The sequence below is a fragment of the Artemia franciscana genome, chromosome 13 (assembly GCF_032884065.1).
Source record: "Artemia franciscana chromosome 13, ASM3288406v1, whole genome shotgun sequence".
Classification (NCBI taxonomy): domain Eukaryota; kingdom Metazoa; phylum Arthropoda; class Branchiopoda; order Anostraca; family Artemiidae; genus Artemia; species Artemia franciscana.
This window is the reverse complement of record NC_088875.1, coordinates 30,369,208-30,382,389: the sequence shown is the minus strand read 5'-3', so window position 1 is coordinate 30,382,389 and position 13,182 is coordinate 30,369,208.

Genomic DNA, 13,182 nt, shown 5'->3' with positions numbered 1-13,182 from the left:
AACGGTGCTAAGAAAACGTAGTATTATTTTGTAAAAAACAACCGATAACTCATATTTTAACTCTTGCGTCATTTTTAAGAGCTCAAGAAAATCAGGCCCTACTTTGCCCCCCCCCCCCAGGATTTTGACAAAATTACGCCATAGCTGAAAAATCACTGCCTTACTGACAAGGTTACCGCTACTTAAATAAAAAATAAATCTATGGCAGACTTAGCGTTGCCTACAATCTTCAAAGAATTCGCATTCTTGATGTTTCGTGTCTCTCTGAACAGGTCACTTGTTAATGCTCTTTCGGGAGTCTAATTTACTTTCACAAAATGCAATCAAGTCTGTAAACGATTTTACCATACAAATTCTGTATCTATTTCAAGGGTATATGGAGCTTGTCGGAGTTAAAAACACAATAATTATTTTGAGATGTTCAAACCACAAATTCTTTGTTCGCTCTGTGGCAAATCTTTCAACCGTGTATTTCTTTGTTCTTCGCTTTTATTTTTAATTTGTTCTACTCCTCGTTCTTGTGTACCTTGCTACCATATATTTCTTTATTCTTCTGTTTGGTTTCGAATCATTTTAATTCTTGCTGCTGCTTATCTTCGAAACGGATATTTCTTTGTTCTTCATTTATGTTTTTGACTCGTTGTAATTGTCACTGACGCAAGCATTCCAATGGTATGTTTCTTTGTTTTTTGTTTTAACATTATTTTAGACATTTTTTAAAAATCCGCTTTACCTTAGTTGGTCGGATGAGTTTTGTCATATTTGACGGTGTATGTTGTTCATTTGTCCTCTATTCATTATAAATCTGACTAAAACACCTTCTGTGAAAAGGCTAATTACACTTGGTATTTTATATTTAGTTATGTTCCTTTGGAAACGTGCTCATATTTGTGACGTCAATCACATAACATTTCTTGTCAATCATATGTTTTTTGTGTAATTTTTCCTGCTTCATAGTCACTAAGAACGCTACAACCACTACAGAGGCAATGTGCTCAAAAGTGCAACGTCACTAACGTCTTTTTCCAAAATTAAGGCTCTTAACGAATGTTCTCAAACTCGTGACCTATATAGATTTTTTTTTTAGGCCAGAAGATCCTAGGATGTCAATTTGCCCAAAAAAACAAAAATGATCGAGCCGTTTTTGAAAAAATAATACATAAATAAGTACATTACAGTGCAAAAAAGGGCATTTATTTGCTTACGACAGTGTTTATCGAACGTATTCATGCTCTCCAGCTTTTTATTTTACTCCATTTTCCTTAAACTTAACACATCTAATGTATTTAATAATTGCATTAGTGCGTGAGATTAATCATCCAACTCACGTAATTTATGAATTTTGAAACTAATATGTTGTTCCCTTCGATCGGCGTCTCTCTTTTTACCACACACAGCTCTTAATCTTCTAGCCACCTAATCTGCAAATAAGCGTGACTGTAACCTTAACGTCTTTCAAGCAGTGTTGCCAGATCTAAAAGAGACAATTGTGCTTTCTTGAGCCTACAATTATGTTTTCTTGATAGAACTCTACAACGTTTGTTGTTCTATTCCCCAAATTCATGATTAAGTTAATCAGTTTTATGTTGACATTTACTTTGATGAAAGACAGGCCCAACTCTATCTTACCTACACAAACATACTAGCTAGGTATTTATTAGGCTTATTGGTTGTCTGTTCAGGCGGTCCATCCAGAAGTAAAATAAGGTACTTGCACAAGTGACCTCCCATTTTGGTCACTTTCTTAAACCATTGCTGAGTTTTGCCCTGTTTTAAGTAATTTAAATTATTCTTACCATACCGAGAAGCAGCCCGAGGTGTTTCTTCTTTATTTGTTTATGGAGGTTTAAGAAATTCAAATTCGTCGGCGGACCTGCTGCTTTCTTTTTACTATAAAACAAGTAAATAATAATCAGCCTTAAATCCCATATGATAAAGTTGCTACATGTCACTTATTTAAGAAAACTCCAAAAGTTTTTCCACGAAAAAGTTTTTCGAAGAAAAGTAAAGAGCTGCATTAAACCATGATGAGCAGCTATAAATTTCAGTATTTTTTCAACCTCTTACATTGTAAATAAATAAATACGCATTAAAATCTGCTATAAAACATTCCGAAAGAAGAAAAGGCTTAGCCTGTTGTTCACAATTTGTACACAATCTTTCTATGATGTAGGATCATTTCAACCCTTATTAGGCTACACCAATTAAGACAGGGCGTGTAACAGATTTGGAGTGCTACTGACAGATTTCTCAAAATGGCTCCAGCTAAATAACGAATATTTTGACTATGTGGTGTAACAGCATTCTGGCCTTGTAGCATAGTTTTTCCTCATAAGGGCGTAACTTTGCATTATTAAAAACTAATTTAGTTGATAATGTGAACAATAGATTCCCAGAAATTGATGAAGAAATTTCTGTCTATAGAATCTAATTGAAATATAAATATCTCCTTAAACAATGAAATATAAATATCTCTTAAAACATCGTTAAGTAATGCTTTAATTTGAATAATTAGCTCAAATAGGGATTCACGTAGTGAATTTATCAAAATTGAGATACATATTGGTTCCCGGGGTTTAATCCACTAATAGAAACCAATTAATCAGTCAAATTCGGCAGGACATGAGACTTATTAGTTAATTTTTACATTCTGTAATCTTTGGAGATCAATTATAGCTTGTCAATAGATAATTTTCAAAAGGTTTCCCCTCACTTGAGATACAGGGTGAGAGCAGGTTTATGTCTCTGTGAATTTTTTTTTGATTTTTTGGAAAAGGAAAGACAAAGTATTGAACAATTTGATTTAATTGGTTAATTAAATGTTAATTAATTAGTTAATTATGAGAAATAATTAGCTAATCGACCCGTTGTGCATAGAGTATTTAGCGAAAATAGCAATGAAGGCCACACAGCCTTTCCATTACAAACAAATACAAAGTTGAAACAATAGGGAAAATCTTTTCAAGATAGTGGAAATCAATTCTGTGAATTCAACTTTGTGTTTGTTTGTTAGGGTATTTGGCCTTCTAGTAGTGGCTATGTTTATTTCATTGCTTATTGTTTTTGTGGAATGTTGAAAGCACAGGTATCAATCAATCAAATATCCCCGTTATTTTCTAATATTTTGCTACTTCTAATTTTAATCCCACCCCCACTGCCCCCTCAAGAAACGAAAACTGTGCACTGACCTATTCTGTTTATTAAAACAAACTTAATCTGAATTTGTTTTTTTCTCCTTTTATTATAAAAATTTCAGAACGATATAACAATTTTACAACTCATCCTCAAATCCACCGATAATTTTTACTTGTGTATATTTTGAAACCCTTTCCTCTGGACAATTAAAGATCAGCATAGCAGCATTCACGGCTCTGCCAATTTCTTCCAGTGCAGGAGTATTCAAAGCAGGGACTATCTTGTTCGACCAGCTGGTTTATGCCGCTTATTTTTTTTATAAGAACTGAGCCAATAGGATCCTTTACGCCACGTTGGGTACAAGTCACTACTTATTCTTGTAATAGTTCTCTGTATAAATATACAAGTATACAATATGTATAACTAGCAGGGTAGCTCAAGAAACCGGACAAAGAAAAAGAAAAGAAAAATACATGCACATAAATATACAATGAAGACATACGTGAACATAAACATAAGTAAACTCATACAGGAATGGTTATTAAGGCAAACACACAAACATACGAAGAAACTTTCCTTAGACAAGCCAAACTAACACATGAGTGGATGAAAAGGATCTAATCGTTAAAAGCCTCTTTATTTAACTTGAAATCCAACTTATTAAATGACATGGACATGGCGATAGCCTGCACGTTCAAGGCCATAGCCAGAGGAGGGAGGGGTATTTAATTTGGAGGGGGTCGGGGGACTAAAATAACGAAAAAACAAATTAAAAAATTTTTATATGTATTTTTGTCAAGTTTTTTACAAATCAGACGAAAAATTCAGGGGGGTGGTCAGACCAAGCTTCCTTAACTAAGCTTAATTTAATTTAACTAATCTTCCTTAGTTAAATTGGCTTAATGCGTTTGCTTATAAAGGGGTGACAGTCTTGTTCTTATTGCTAGGTTATTCAGGTCCACCTGGGGATACTTTTGTTAAAGTTAGTTTTCAGAAAAGTGGTAGTTTTTCAGAATTCCACTAACTTAGGGCAATACCACGCTTCAATAAATTTGACCCAATTTTACCAATATATTTTGCATAAACTGTGCAGCAGTAATTTATGTTGGTTTTAAATTTAATCCTCACAAAAAAAATACTAGCTTCTGCAAAAAAAATTATTTTTTAAATTTGTTTAAAAAATAAAACTTATAGCCTAAAGCAATTGGTCTCCTTTGTAGAGACAAAATTTAATTTCTTAAATGATAGTATTTAGGAATACGCTTACTTCAACTGTTGTTTGCATTTTTTATCTGCATTTTAATGTGTCGAAAACAAATTTCTTTTTTTCAATCAATATACAAAAAAGAAAAAAATTGCAAGGGTGGCGATAAAAAAAAGTAAAAAGTAAAAAAGGATAAAGCGTCAAAGTGTTTGAAAAGCCTTCTTGTGGATTTTTATTTTTGTATAGCCTATTAATGAAATATCTTTTATTAGAGTATTTTGAGAATACTGCTTCTATATTTTCAAAAGATATCACCTTCTTCTTATTCTTCTGGTTAAAGTATTTGTGATGACTGTAGAGAGTGATGTTAATACGGATGTCGAAAAGTTTTAATTTAAACATACAAATTTAAACAAATTAAATTGTTACATATAACTTAATGCGTAATAGCTATTACCTGAACTTATATAGTATAAATAGTACTAACTTTTAATTCATAAACTTGGGCTTTGTTTAAACGATAAAAACTAAAACGAACAACAATCTCTCACTCTTTTCTACTAAAAAATTAAAACAACTAAAAATAGCGACGCCAGAGAGATTCGAAAGACTATTTATCTTAATATACACACGCTAGCCAATTCTGCCAAACATACTCGCACGAATGTTTTATCCTTAAAATTTTTTTCGTTCAATCAGTTAAGCTGCGGTTTTATTTATTGATATGGTCATCTACACCAGCGGTAAATTTTCACGAGAGTTTGGGAGAGGATGGAGGTGTTTGTTCTGAAACTGGGAATCTAAGATAAATTATATAGGCCTGTAAAACACGACGGAAATATACGATTAAGCACATGAGTATAAACAATTAATAAAAAGGCAGGGCTACAAAACCCCTTTGTCTAAGTCCTGGAAAAGGAAATGATTAGAAAACTTGATAGAAGCTTTTATTACCTATAAGAAAGATAGAAGCCATCTTGGTATTCGCACAAATACCAGCCTCCAAATTCTTTAATGCTCCAAGGTTGTACCTTTGCCATATACGAACAGTAAAAATCAACAGGGCCAAAAGGAAAATTGACAGCAAATCGAAAATCTTCCCGAAACACAGGTACTATTTCTTTTGGCTGGGCAACCCTTCTTTTTCTTCTGAGGGCTGCTAAATTTCGCTGTAGTGCCATCTCAGATGTAACAACCTTATTGCCACAGCAAGGGTTGTGCATCTTCTCTTTTCGAAAAATAAACTCTTTTTTCTTCAACACAGGCTGGAAACCTTTCATTTCTCGCTTGCCAACTCCTTTTAACTCTTCTGCAGCTAACTTGAAGTGCTTTTCAGAAATTGATCCTTCAGTTTTCATAATAGCGTAGCATAAAAATTACGATTGATGTTTTTCAGTCTAACTCTGAAATGTAAATGATAAATTGAAGCGTCCCACTCGTTTTGTGCTTTAAATCACGTGATCTTTGTCACGCTTAAATATCGTGATCTTTGTGCTTTATCTGACGTCATCTTCTCACCCATTTGTTGTTGAAACCAGCGGAGCTGGTTCTATGGATCCAGGCTCCGCCTACTTTAGAAATTGATGGTGTACTATTAAGAATTTGATGGTGTACATTTGTAACTGGACGGTGTAACTAAGTGCATGACTGCAGTATACTGTTCATCAATTGAAAAAGTACCCAAAAGTAGTTTCATTGAAATTTTTTTCTATAAGTTTGATTATAAATGTTCATATTAGTTTATTTATAAACCAACAACCAGATCGGTTAGAATCGAGGCCATCCTTGATATTTCAATGCATAAGCTGGCAACGCCGATGCCGGACTTTTAAGTGAAAGTTCACTTTGGCTAGCCATATTTACCTCATATATTGAAGTGAATGGTCTATCCCTCCTCCCCACTTATGCGAAGCTATCGAATATTGGGGATTCGCTTCGAATGTAAACTGAGTTTGTTGTGGATTGCTTACCACTTTTGAAATACTTTGTCGTAATGAACTGTAAGTTAGGAATGACACAACTCACTATTAACCAAAATTGAAAAAAAAGGAATTTGATAGCAATCAATATTTAAAACGAACTGAATTTTTATGCATATTCCAAAACTGTATGATATTCATAAATTTAATGTTACCCATCAGTTCCAAGCCGGAGAAAATTTGCCTGATTTTCAAAAAGGGGATAAGCACATCTTAGCATCAAATGATACTAATGAAAATCATTCCATCAGATTCAGTTTACAAGAGGAGCCTATTGAACAAAATTTCCGCTCCGCTCAGCAAAAGTGTAGTATTTTACATTTTTTTGCCAAAAGATAATGGATATTTTTTTTTTCCCAGGGATGATTGTATTGTCCAATGGTCATAGAAAATTGGGAGAGGACTCATTCGAACGGAAATCAGCCATATGTCCTTTCTAAGTGACCAAAAATATTTAAGAGTAAGCAGTTGCAGGCAGAAATTTCCAAGGGGGATGAAAGCTTCCCAGGGAGAAATTTCGATGGCCGGGAGGTGGGGGGGGAGGAGGAATTACCAGAATAATTTTTTTCCCAATCCAAACAGCTTTATTAACGAAACACAATGTGACAGCAAGTTGCACTAAAACAAAACAAGCAAAAATATTCTTTCAACTGGTTGAAAATAATTCATGTCAATTCCAAATCACGAAATAATTATAAAAACGATCGAAAATTCACTAAAAACTACGCTATCGACCGAAAAATTAACTAAAGTACGAAAAATTTTCTGGGGGACATTTTCAGTGAGGAGGGAATGATCTAGACGGAATTTTACAAAGAGAGGAGTAATTAAAGCAGGGGAGAAATTTTCACGAAGGAAGTTTTGTGGGAGAAGGATATTCAAGAAAAATTTGACACGGAGAGAGGAGCCCAAATTCCCAGCAAGGTATTCCCACATCAGATATTAAACGAAAAAACAATGTTTTACTGAAAATGAGGAGCAATTTTTAAACTTAAACGAACAAAAATCGTATCGTATATGAAGGGAGCATCCCCTTCCTCAATTTGCTTTTTGCGTTAAAGTTTTGCTTTTGGCCCAGTCCCTTAGGAACGATTCCTGAAAAGCATGATTGTTTAATTAGAACAAGAAGCATGCAGTAAAACGAGAGAGGATTTCAAAATTACAAATGATTATATATGTCAGATTATTTATTTTGAATTTGTGCCCTTGCAATTTTTGCACCCAGGGCGAGTGCCCCCTTAGTCCCCCTTCCCTTAAAGGATCTATGGGGAAAGGGGTGTTGTAAGACTTGTGTAAAAGAAAAGTCTAAAATGTATTTTTAAAATATGTTTTCTGATAATTCTGCTCCGAATTTTCTTCTGCTAGTCTAAGGGGAAATAAAGTCTCTTTGTTCAGAGGGGTCATAACAAATATGAGCCAAAGCTGAGACTCGACCATTAATTGGGTCGCGTTTTCTATTTAATTTGGTCAAAGTTGAGCTGCTTTCACTATTAAAATGTTCTTCACTTTTTGTTATTGTATTACTACAAGAAAACGTAAATGCAAATTAAATCCCTTTTCTATACCACTTTCTTCTTGTTCCACTTTCTGTTGCTTTTTTAAAGTTTGTTTTGAGCCAAAGAAAGAAAGTAGATCTGCCCTTTATTGGTTTTATTAGGCTATTACAACCAAATAAAATAATTGGAATAATATCATTTCGGCAGGGGGCAACTTTCTCTTCCCCCCCCCCCAAAAAAAACGATGCCATTGTTAAGGTGGAACTGACAGGGAAAGTTTGGAGATACTGAACTAAATCGAAATACGCGATAGGAATGTAGGTTGTCAAAAGGGCGTATCAGTAATATCTCAGAAATGGCTTAGAGTATTACGTCAAAATTTTTAGGACATGTAGAGTGGGTATTAAATCAAGTAAGGTATTAACTATGCGCACACTACTACTACTTTTACTCTAACTACCACTAGCAAGGGTAAATGCATTAAGGTGAAATTTTGAGGAAATGTTTAGGAGGATATTGTACTAATTCAAAACATAGTATGCGTATATGGGTGGTCATTCGCCTATTTTTTACATTTAGGCTTTGATATTGGGAAGGGTGATATTGGGAATATACTCCTGAGTTACTGCTGATACATAGGGCATCGAATTGATATTTCAGTTGCTGCGTCTTTCTTATAAGAACAAGTATCAAGCTTCTCACCTAACCTTGATGCGGCGATGATCGAACTTATCCGTGCTTATTAGGCATTCCAATTACAAACAAGAGAATTTGGAGAATTATTGGAGTGTCGATTAGATACTATAAGTAAAAACTAAAACCATTAAACATTTCCTAGAAGATATACCCCACACTCCTTACTACTTACCGATTTGAATCATTTGGAAGAGATAGATTATAGACAATAACAAGAGCTAAGAGCTCATATGGCACTAGTGACGATCCCCGAAGAGCCAAGAGCTCATATGGTATGAGCTCTAGCAAAATTATAAGAATCAATAGATTGATTTAAAAGGAAAATCGGAGGCTTAATGCTGGCCGGGATTTAAAATAAGAGGTCCTTCTAAATATCAAAATTCAGAACAAAATTCGAATTATCAAAATTTTGAATTATCAAAATTCGATCACCCACTCGAAAGTTAAAAATACCTCACTTTTTCTAATTTTTCCTCTCCCTTCAGCCCCCCAGATGGTCAAATCAGGAAAAATGATTTTATCAGGTCAATTTGTGCAGTTTCCTGACATGCCCACCAATTTTCATCGTCCTAGCACGTCCAAAAGCACCAAACTCGCCAAAGCACTAAACCCCACCCCTAACTCCCCCAAAGAGAGCGAATCCAGTACAATTACGTCAATCACGTATCTACAACATTTGCTTATTCTACCCACCAAGCTCCATCCCGATTCCTCCACTCTAAGCGTTTGCCAAGATTTCCGATTTCCCTCTCCAACTCCTCCCAATGTCAACAGATATGGTCAGGATTTGAAATAAGAGCTCTGAGACATGAGTTCCTTCTAAGTATCAAATTTCATTAAGATCCGTTTGCTCGTTCTTAAGTTATAATACCTTAATTTTTCTAATTTTTCCAAATTAACACCCCCAGCTCCTCCAAAGAGAACGGATCCGTCCCAATTATGTCAATCACGTATCTAGAACTTGTGCTTATTCTTCCCATCAAGTTTCATCCCGATCCCTCCACTCTAAGCATTTTCCAGGATTTCTGTTTCCCCCCTCCAGCCCTTTATGTCCCGGATCCAATTCGAGTCGAAAATGGAGCAGCTTAACACCTCCAGCTCCTCCAAAGAGAACGGCTCTGTTCCAATTATGTCAATCACGTATCTAGAACTTGTGCTTATTCTTCCCATCAAGTTTCATCCTGATCTCTCTACTCTAAACATTTTCCAGGATTTCTGTTTCCCCCCTCCAGCCCCTTATGTCCCGGATCCAATTCGAGTCAAAAATAGAGGATCTGAGACATAAGATCCTTCTATTTATCAAGTTTCATTTAGATCCAATCACCTATTCGTAAGATAAAGATACCCCAATTTTCACGTCTTCCAAGAATTCGGTTTCTCCCTCCACCCCCCCCCCAATGTCAGGGGATCTGGTCGGAATTTAAAATAAGAGCTCTAAAGCACAAGATCCTTCTAAAAATCAAATTTCATTAAGATCTGATCACCCATTCGTAAGTTACAAATACTTCATTTTTCTAATTTTTCAGAATTATCCCCCCCCCCCGTACTCCAACAAAGAGAGCAAATCCATTCCAGTTATGTCAGTTCCGTATCTTGGATTTGTTTTTATTCTTCCCACCCAGTTTCATCCTGATTTCTCCGCTTTAAGTATTTTCTAAGATCCCCCCCCCCCAACTGCCTCCCGCAATGACACTGGATCCGGTTGGGATTTAATATAAGAGACCTGAGTTACGAGGTCCTTCTAAATACGAAAGTTCATGAATATCCGATCAATCCTTCGTAAGCTAAATATACGTCATTTTTTTCTAATTTTTCAGAATTAACACTCCCCCCCCCCCAACAAACTCCCCAAGATAGAGCAGATCCGTTCTGATTATGTCAATCATATATCTAGGACTTCTGCTCATTTTTCCCACTAAGTTTCATCCCGATCCCTCCACTCTAAGCGTTTTCCAAGATATTAGGTTCCCCCCAAACTCTCCCCCCCCCAATGTCACCAGATCTGTTCGGGATTTCAAATAAGAACTCTGAGACACGTATCCTTCCAAACATGAAATTTCATTAAGATCCCATCATCTGTTCTTAAGTTGAAAATACTTCATTTTTTCTATTTTTCCCGAATTAACCGGCCACCTACTCCTCCCAGATGGTCAAATCGAAAAAACGACTATTTCTGATTTAATCTGGCCCGGTCCCTGATAAACCTGCCAAATTTCATCGTCCTAGCTTACCTGGAAGTGCCTAAACTAGCAAAACCGGGGCAGACCGACAGAATTTGCGATCGCTATATGTCACTTGGTTAATACCAAGTGCCATAAAAAAAACCTCAAATTTGAGGAAAAAATTGACCTGAGCAAATGTTGTGAAACAGGAAGCATAGAACATATTTCCAATTTTCTGTAAAGTATGTTCGCCAATCCGCTTGATGATAACGCTCTGAGGTCTATATCTGATATAGTGCTAAATCAGAAGTTTCAAAGGCAGTAAATTTGCAAGAATACTGATTTGGCACACATTGGGAGGTGTAATGGACCACTATTTTCCATTCTTTTTTTTTTACTAGTTAGCTTGCTTTATGATTTATTTGATTGAATATTTAATATATGCGCTATATCGTGAAAGATTACTAGATTTAGAATAAAACCTAGGAATTCCTTAAAGAATCCAGAAGATCGTAAAATTCCCCAAATTCCTAAATAAAAAGTTTGCCCCTAACAGACCTTAAAAATCCGTATTAAATCAGGATTGCAGTTTGGAAAATTCCCGTTTTCTGAATATCAAAATTACTTATTCCTTAAGCTAGTTTTAAATTTTTTGTAAGTTAGTTTTTAGAGAAAAAGAACGTCTTCCCATTTCTTTTTTGGTATAGAAAAGGGTAATTTTTAGCAAAACCAGGCGACATGAGCGAAAATAGCCTCTTCGTGAAACCCCTGTTAGTTAAGCAGATAATACTCGCTTCAAATAAGTGAGGGGGACTTGGGAGCTAGCTAAAACTACCAAAATATGACGTAGTCTGTCCCTTCCTCAACCTTCGGTCTTTCTGCTAAAATCTTAATGTTCTATAAAACTACCACGGTCCTTGTGTTTGATCAGTCTCTCATAAATAATTTACAAAAAGGGAAGCCCCCCCCCCATGCAGAATAATTTCTGCTTGTTTTAAGTTTTAATGTTGGGGAGATTTTCTTTATTTAACATAAATCGAAATAAAACCACCTATTTAATACCTCCTTACGCTAAAGTTTACTCTTTCTCTCAACTCTACTTTTCAAAACAGTAAAAGAATTGAGCATAAAGAGCGAGGCGTCGAGGAGAGAGCAGCTCCTTTCATATACGAAGTAATTTCTGATCGTTTTAAGTTTTAATGTCGCTCCTTACTTTCAGTTAAAGATCTTGTTTTTTATTTAATTTCTGAAAGTTTTTGAATTAATGCATGTTTTGATTTTGGCTCTCCGCAGAGGTATAATTAAAAACGAAATTTGCATATTTATTTTTTTGGCTAAATGGCTTTCTTATAATTTTGATCGAGAGATCTTTAGAAAATAAGGAGCAGAGGAGGAGGCCTAGTTACCCTCCAATTTTTTGGTTACTTAAAAAGGCAACTAGAACTTTTAATTTTTTACGAACGTTTTTATTAGTAAAAGATATACTTAACTTACGAATTAGCTTACGCAACAAACTTCTGTCTTCGCAGTTTTATTACGTATGTGAGGGGGTTCAACCCCTCATCAGCATCCCTTTTTTTACACTAAAGCTTGAATTGTGTCCCAATTCCTTAAGAGTGACCCCTGAATCCCAAAAGCCGTAGAATAAATAGTTGAAATTACTAAAAATACTGTAGCGTAAAGAGCGAGGTATTAGGAGGAGGTGAACCCTTCATATGCGTAATAATTTCATTTCGTTTTAAGTTTTAATGCTTCTCCCTACTTTCAGTTGAAAAAACTTTTTCATGCTTATTTTTATTCATTATTTTTTTTTTTTAATAATGCTAGAAAATACTGTGCACCCTTCATGGAAAATTTCTTCCCCCATGGAAAGTTCCCCCACCATATCCCCCTCTTCTCAATCTCTCCCCCCAACCAGAAAATCCTCTGAAAACTCCTGTACACTTCCCAATAACCATTACTATATGAAAGCACTCGTCAAAGTTTGTAACTTGCAGCCCCTCCCACGGGGACTGCGAGGGAGTAAGTCGTCCCCAAAGACATGGTTATGAGACTTTTCGACTATGTTGAATAAAATGGCTATCTCAGAATTTTCATCCGATGACTTTGGGAAAATAATTAGTGTGGGAGGAGGCCTAGGTCCCCTCCAATTTTTTGGTCACTTAAAAGGGGCACTAGAACTTTCCATTTCCGTTAGAATCAGTCCTCTAGCAACATTTTAGAACCACTGGGTCGATAAGATCAACCCTGGAAAAAAAAACAAAACAAAAAAAAACAAACAAATAAATACGCATCCGTGATCTGCCTTCTGGCAAAAAATGCAAAATTCCACATTTTTGTAGATAGGAGCTTGAAACTTCTACAGTAGGGTTCTCTGATACACTGAATCTGATGGCGTGATTTTCGTTAAGATTTTCGTTCTATGACTTTTAGGGGGTGTTTCCCTATATTTTCTAAAATAAGGCGAATTTTCTCAGGCTCATAACTTTTGATGGGTAAAACTAAACTTG